Consider the following 7,913-nt stretch of genomic DNA (forward strand, 5'->3'; position numbering starts at 1 on the left):
CTTGGTATCAAACCCTTTTTAGTTTTATGATTTTTAATGTTTCATTTTTATGCATGCATGTAATTTAAGACTGCTTCCCTTGTGGTTCAGTGGTAAAGAATTTGCCTGCCAATGCCAGGGATGAAGGTTCAGATTCTGGGTTGGGGAGATCATCTGGAGAAGGGAATGGCAACACACTCCAGTATTTTTGGTTGGAGAATCCCATGGACAGAGGAGGCTGGTGGCCTACAGTCCAAGGGGTCACAAAAGAGTTAGACAAGACTTAGCGACTAAACAACAACATTTTAAGACCATGATAAAGAAATTTTGAATTTCTTCCAATGAGTTTAATTGCTATGATATTTCTTAAGTATCTTGGTCCATTCCTGTTGACAATAATTACAAACAAAGGGCAATTATTAATACACTTTTTCTTCTTTAAAAATGAAAATATTTTGATAACAACAGAATTGATTGTATATTAATTTTATATATTTGATCAGATTTCTGCAAATTTCATTTCATGAATTTATTGACATGATGGCTATTAGGTCACAAATCCTTAGCTTCATATTTTAAGTGCTTTAATAATGAGGTTAATCATTCATTCTGTAATACAGATAAAAAGTTAATCAGGTTCATATATTTGAAATAATCCACAGTGCTCCTCAGAGCATACTCACATAAGTATTTAACAAAGGCAAATAATGCAATGCAGCAAGTGTAGTATTCAGGCAAATTTGGGGTGGTCCAAGAGACTTGTAGGCAGAATTCCCCCAGGGCCTGTTATTCTCACAAAAACTTAAATCTTGAAATTGTACCAACAATATCTTTGTGATGAGTTCGCCTTGGAGACAACTCAAGGAGGCATATTCCCTGTAAGGGCCTATATGCTCCCTAGACAGGATAGAAAGTTGAAGCATAAATGATGCAGTGTGTTAAGACTTTCTAAGAATACCCTCAGACTCAATGATTTATTAGAACTCATAAGACTCAAAGAAGCTGTTACACATTAAATACAATATTAATACAGTAAAAGTGTACAGACTTAAATAAAGAGAAAAAGCACATGGGATAAAGTTTGGGGGAAACCAAACACAACTTCCACTTGCCCTCCCCAAGTGGAACTGTGTTTATTTCTCCCAGCAGTGATATGCGATAACATGCATAAAGTGTTCTTAACCAGGAAATCTGATCTGAGTCTGGATATCCAACATATTTATTGGAGGTTAATCATTTGTACATTATTTATCTCAATTTGTTAGACTGGAGCCCCCAGAACAACAACAACAAAATAAGGCATTCACCATAGATAATGTAGCATAAACTCTCTTGTCAGATTAGTATAGAACCTCTTGATGAGGGTGAAAGAGGAAAGTGAAAAATCTGACTTGAAACTCAACTTAGTTAAAAACTAAGATCATGGCATCTGCTCCCATCACTTCATGCAAAAAAAGGGGAAAAAGTGGAAGCAGTGACATTTTATTGTTTTGGGCCCCAAAATCATTGCGGATGGTGACTGCAGCCATGAGATTAAAATATATTTGCTCCTTGGAAGAAAGCTATGACAAACCTAGACAGGATGTTACAAAGCAGAGGCATCACTTTACTGACAAAGGTCTGTATGGTGAAAACTATGGTTTTTACAGTAGTCATGCATGGATGTGAGTTGGACCATAAAGAAAGCTGAGTGGGGAAGAATTGATGCCTTCAAATTGTGGGGCTGGAGAAGGCTTTTAAGAGTCCCTTGAACTGCAAGGAGATCAAACCAGTCAATCCTAAAGGAAATCAACTTTGAATATTCATTGGAAGGACTGATGTTGAGGCTGAAACTCCAATACTTTGTCCACCTGATGCAAAGAGCCACCTTATTGGAAAAGACCAGCTGCTGGGAAAGATAGAGGCAAAAGGAGAAGTGGGCAACAGAGGATGCGCTGGTTATATAGCATCACTGATACAATGGAAATGAATTTGAAAAACTTCCAGGAGATAGTGGAGGATGGCAGCAGGGTGGGGCTGGGGAGCATGACCCTGATGTGCCACAGTCCATGGCGTAGCGAAGAGTCGAGTGATTGAAGTGACTGAACAACAAAAAATGAGCCCAAAAACCACAGGTGACAAAACACACACACACACACACACACACACACACACACATTATCAGGCAAAATATTTCAAAGGCTTAGAGCTCATCCCCCAGAAGTCCAACAAGGTCAGTAGCAAAGACAGGCCTGTCATGAGACTGTGCAAGAATGAACAAACCAGGCCTGTTGAATTAAATTTTTCCTACACACAAATATGCTTCAATAAATAATTTTCAAGGTAAGATAAAGAACTTGAAGAGGAATTGATGTATTAAAAAAAAAGGGCAAATCAACCTAATTCTATGTGTATGTTTTATCTGAAACACTTTAGAAACAAATAACCAACTTTTCTTAGATTTGTTCAAGGGAATCATTAATTTTATATTACAGCACATTTCACATGAAATTGGTGTTTTTTAAAGCCATTGGTGCTAATTTAAAAATGACTATTTTAGCATGGAAGTAAATATAACTTTCCTTTTTTCTCTATTTCTAGAATGCATTATTATGTTAAATTCACATTTTGGGTTGATGATTTTTTATTCCTTCTATTCATGTCAGGAGCATTTAGAGAAGCAAAACATTAGTTTTCTGAAATTCTTACCTCTTCTACATGCAGGTATATTAAAGTACCCAGCTCTTTACCTGTATTTGTTTATTACTTTTCTGTATTTCCATTTCTTTTCTATATTCCTCAGATCTTGTTCTCACAAGTGAATGTTTTCCAAGACTTTGTCAGCATTTATCTTCTGAATATATTTCTTAAGACTTTCCCTATCTACCCCAGATGTTCTTTCTGTGCTCTTTCTGCAATTTTTCAACTCTCCTTTGACTATTTTTAAGCTTATTATCCAGTATTAACTTGATTTTAATATGGATGAAACTGACCTAATCACATTATGGTTTAAACTAAAACCTCATCATGTTCCTCTTAATTTTCATCATGATAATATGTTTCTCCAGGTCTCCTAGGCTATAAAATATATGCTTATAATTTGACTCATTATCTTCCTTACCTACCATGTTTAATTAATCAGTAATCCTAACATCATTTTAATCTTCATTTTGCTCCTCTTTCTGTGACCTCTCTCACTCTATTCATCAGCCCTACCCACAATTTCAGCTTATCATTAGATCATGTTGGCCGCTTATTAATTAATGGTTTTATTAGTAGTCTTTTTTACATGCCATTTGGGCTTCCCTGTTGGCTCAGATGGCAAAGAATCCACCTGCAATACAGGAGACACAGATTCGATTTGTAGGTCAGTAAGATTCCCCTGGAGAAGGGAATATCTATGCATTCCTGTATTCATGCCTGGAGAATTTCATGGACGGAGGAGCCTGGTAGGCTACAGTTCACAGGCTCGCAAAGGATTAGACCCAACTGAGGGACTAACACTTATTTGTTTTCTTGTGTCATTTATCTGAGACTCTATGTCTTCAACACCACTCTCACCCCTGACTTGAACCCAGAGGTGCTACTCTTCTGAACAAAAATGCAAATTCCTTTGCATGTCGTGTAATGTGTTCAAGCATTTGTCCTCAATTGACACTCTTATTATACCACCCTGTGCTGTGCTGTGCTTAGTCATTCAGTCATTTCTGACTCTTTGTCACCCCATGGACTGTAGCCTACCAGGCTCCTCTGTCCAGGCAAGAATACCTGGACATGCCTTCCTCCAGGAGACCTTCCCAATCCCAGGATTGAACCCAGATTTCCCACATTGCAGGCAGATTCTGTGAGCCACCAGGGAATCCCTGACCATCCCTAATCTTGTTAAGTTATTTAATATTATCCCTCCACTGTATACTTTTTCCTACGTTTTCTTCTAATCTCTACATTTGAATGAGTGTGAAGGTGAAATAAGTAAAATTAAAGTTATAAATACTAGCAATTTCACATTCTTGTCTAGGGAAGACTTGGTTGTCTTTGATGTCATCCTTTTTTTGTGAGCAAGAAATAGCTGGATTATTAAGTTTGATTAAAATAGGATTTGGGATCCATGCCACCTCTTTCTGTGAGATACATATTTTTGTCACTCTTAGGTCAGTGATTGTTGTTTTGGTATATTTTTCATCTCATGATAGATTGGTCCCCATGTTCAGTTGACAGAACTCAGATGAATGCATCTCAAGAATTCTGGCTAGTATTCCCTTTCACATTCTTATGTTTTAGACATCTTTGTTTACTTGTTTATTGTATTTTGGGAAACAAAGTCCATTGATCAAACAGGTGAAAAAGTAGAGAAATCAAAAATTGTTTAGACTATTTTCCTGATCCATTCCTATTGCTCTTGTTATTTATACAATTGTCATTTGTGTGTCAGTGTTGTTTTTTTTAATTACCACATTGTTTAATAATTATAATTTACTTCTAATAAGTAAAAATAAAAGACACACCTAGAAACTATTAATTACTGAGTATCTGCCTTCACTCAAAATCTCTTGATATAAATACTGGTTTATATTTAGAGTATAACATTTAATAATGCAAAAATCAAATAACTTGAATATTCATGAATACACATAGTTTTGCCCTTTACTTTTTATTTACATGGTATACCCATATTTTACTAGGAAAAATTCTAAGCTGGAAGAATCCTCCTCTGTGTATAGTAGCATTTACTTATTTATAAATTCCTGTCATTTTATGTAAACTTCAGGAGATGACACAGAAAAAAGTTATTTTTTACTGATAGTGCCAACAGCATCAGATAAAAATTCTTCTAGCACCTACACTACAGACAAACTCATTGTGTCCTATCTTATTTATTCTGGGTTATATAAGTGAACACTAAAATAAAGTGCAAAGTATTTTGCTCTCTCAGTATTTTCTAATATGCTTGGAAAAATTTATTAAGTATATTTGAATGCCATGAATTTTATAGTTCTTTCTACTTGGCTAGTTTCAGTAAGTATAACTTTATATTCATAGTGTAAAAATAATAATAATAATAAAATTTTTTTAAAAAGTAAATAACTGTAACTGTCAAATCACATAGAGCTAGGTAATAATTAAAAATGCAATAATCACAAAAAATGTATTTTTAAAGTAAATTACCTTAATTAAGCAATTTTCTTAGTACAATTATTTTTATAGTTATTTTGTTCTATTTTAGCTATTGGTCTCTGATTTTAACAAATAAAAGTACTGAACAGTATAATTTTAGGAGGCTTAGCCTAAAGAGCTTTCTGAAAAAAAGAAAGTACTTAGATAATGAACAGTAACTATTTGGACTGATTGTACTTTATGCTTTCCCCTTTTTTAATCAATATATTCTTTTCTTATTATTATAAAAAACATGATTTAAAATGTAATTTTGTCATTGATATACCTTTATTTTAGTTTCATATTTATACAAATTCAAAGTAAAATGTAAAGAATGTGTTTTTGACAATGTCTGTATAATTTTTAATTATTTATCAGGCTTGTTAAGGTGACACTCCAAAAGTGAATTGTCAGGTTTTACCTAGCACAAGGAGGATTATGGCTGAAAATATGGTGGTTAGACAACCACAGATTTCTAGGTTGTATATAACATAAATTAGACATATTCAAATATTGTATGTTGACTCATTGGAAAAGACTCTGATGCTGGGAGGGATTGGGGGCAGAAGGAGAAGGGGATGACAGAGGATGAGATGGCTGGATGGCATTACTGACTCCATGGACGTGAGTCTGGGTGAACTCCGGGAGCTGGTGACAGACAGGGAGGCCTGGCATGCTGCGATTCATGGGGTCGCAAAGAGTCGGACACAACTGAGCGACTGAACTGAACTGATACAAATTATGCAATATTATGAAAGTATTGGATATTTCCAACTTAAAGAAAATAAAATATAAGCTAAGTGATATACTCAGGGATATTTTTTCTGCCAAAAGATTTATAGTCTGCTGAAAAACTTACTTTTGGCTTCAGGTTTAGAGGATTCAACAGGAAAATAACTATTCTACACATACATACACAAGAAATGAGGAAATTTATTATGTTATTAATAGTAGTAAGTAACAGTTGGGGGCTTCCCTGGGGTGCAGTGATAAAGAATCTGCCTGCCAATGGAGGAGGAACAAGAGATATTAGTTGGATCCCTGAGTTGAGAAGATCCCCTGGAGTAGGAAATGACAACCCATTTAAATATTCCTGCCTGGGAAATTCCATGGACAGAGGAACATGGTGGGCTATGGGTAGTCCATGGGTAGCTGAAGAGTCAGACATGACTGAGCATACAACCCTCCCATCCCTAGCATGTTACAGTATGAGGACAAGTAATTGTTCTTATTGTTCAGTCAGTAAGCCATGTCCAGCTCTTTGCAGTTCCGTGGACTGCAAGCATGCCTGGCTTGCTTGTCCTTCACTGTTTCCTGAAGTTTGCTCAAATCCATGTCCATGGAGTCAGTGATGCTGTCTAACAATCTCATCTTCTGCCACCCACTTCTCCATTTGTGTACAATCTTTCCCACCCTCAGGGTCTATTCCAATGAGTTGACCATTCACATCAGGTGGCCAAAGTATTGGAACTTCAGCTTCAGCATCAGTCCTTCCAATGAAACAGATCAGATTAGATCAGATCAGTCGCTCAGTCATGTCTGACTTTTTGCAACCCCAAGAACTACAGCACACCAGGCCTCCCTGTCCATCACCAATTCCAGGAGTTCACTTAGATTCATGTCCATCGAGTCAGTGATGTCATCCAGCCATCTCATCCTCTGTTGTCCACTTCTCCTCTTGCCCCCAATCCCTCCCAGCATCAGAGTCTTTTCCAATGAGTCAACTCTTCGCATGAGGTGGCCAAAGTACTGGAGTTTCAGCTTTAGCATCATTCCTTCCAAAGAAACCCCAGGGCTGATCTCCTTGAGAATGGACTGGTTGGATCTCCTTGCAGTCCAGGGGACTCTCAAGAGTCTTCTCCAACACCACAGTTCAAAAGCATCAGTTCTTCGGTGCTCAGCTTTTTTCACAGTCCAACTCTCACATGTCCATACATGACCATACACTGGAAAAACCATAGCCTTGACTAGACGAACCTTTGTTGGCAAAGTAATGTCTCTGCTTTTGAATATGCTATCTAAGTTCTTGATAACTTTCCTTCCAAGGAGTAAGCGTCTTTTAATTTCATGGCTGCAGTCACCATCTGCAGTGATTTTGGAGCTCAAAAAATTAAAACTGACACTGTTTCCACTGTTTCCCCATCTATTTCCCATGAAGTGAGGAGACCAGATGCCATGATCTTCGTTTTCTGAATGTTGAGCTTTAAGCCAACTTTTTCACTCTCCACTTTCATGTTCATGAAGAGGCTTTTTAGTTCCTCTTCACTTTCTGCCATAAGGGTGGTATCATCTGCATATCTGAGGTTATTGATATTTCTCCTGGCAATCTTGATTCCAGTTTGTGCTTCTTCCAGCCCAGTGTTTTTCATGATGTACTTTGTGTACATGTTAAATAAGCAGGGTGACAATATACAGCCTTGACGTACCTCCTTTTCCTATTTGGAACCAGTCTGTTGTTCCATGTCCAGTTCTAACTGTTGCTTCCTGACCTGCATATAGGTTTCTCAAGAGGCAGGTCAGGTGGTCTGGTATTCCCATCTCTTCCAGAATTTTCCACAGTTTATTGTGATCCACACAGTCAAAGGCTTTGGCATAGTCAATAAAGCAGAAATAGATGTTTTTCTGGAACTCTCTTGCTTTTTCCATGATCCAGCAGATGTTGGCAATTTGATCTCTGGTTCCTCTGCCTTTTCTAGAACCAGCTTGAACATCAGGAAGTTCACGGTTCACATATTGCTGAAGCCTGGCTTGGAGAATTTTAAGCATTACTTTACTAGCGTGTGAGATGAGTGCAATTGTAC

This window comes from Bison bison, unplaced genomic scaffold (genome assembly GCF_000754665.1).
Source record: "Bison bison bison isolate TAMUID 2011002044 unplaced genomic scaffold, Bison_UMD1.0 scf7180017864387, whole genome shotgun sequence".
In the NCBI taxonomy this organism is placed as follows: Eukaryota; Metazoa; Chordata; class Mammalia; order Artiodactyla; family Bovidae; genus Bison; species Bison bison.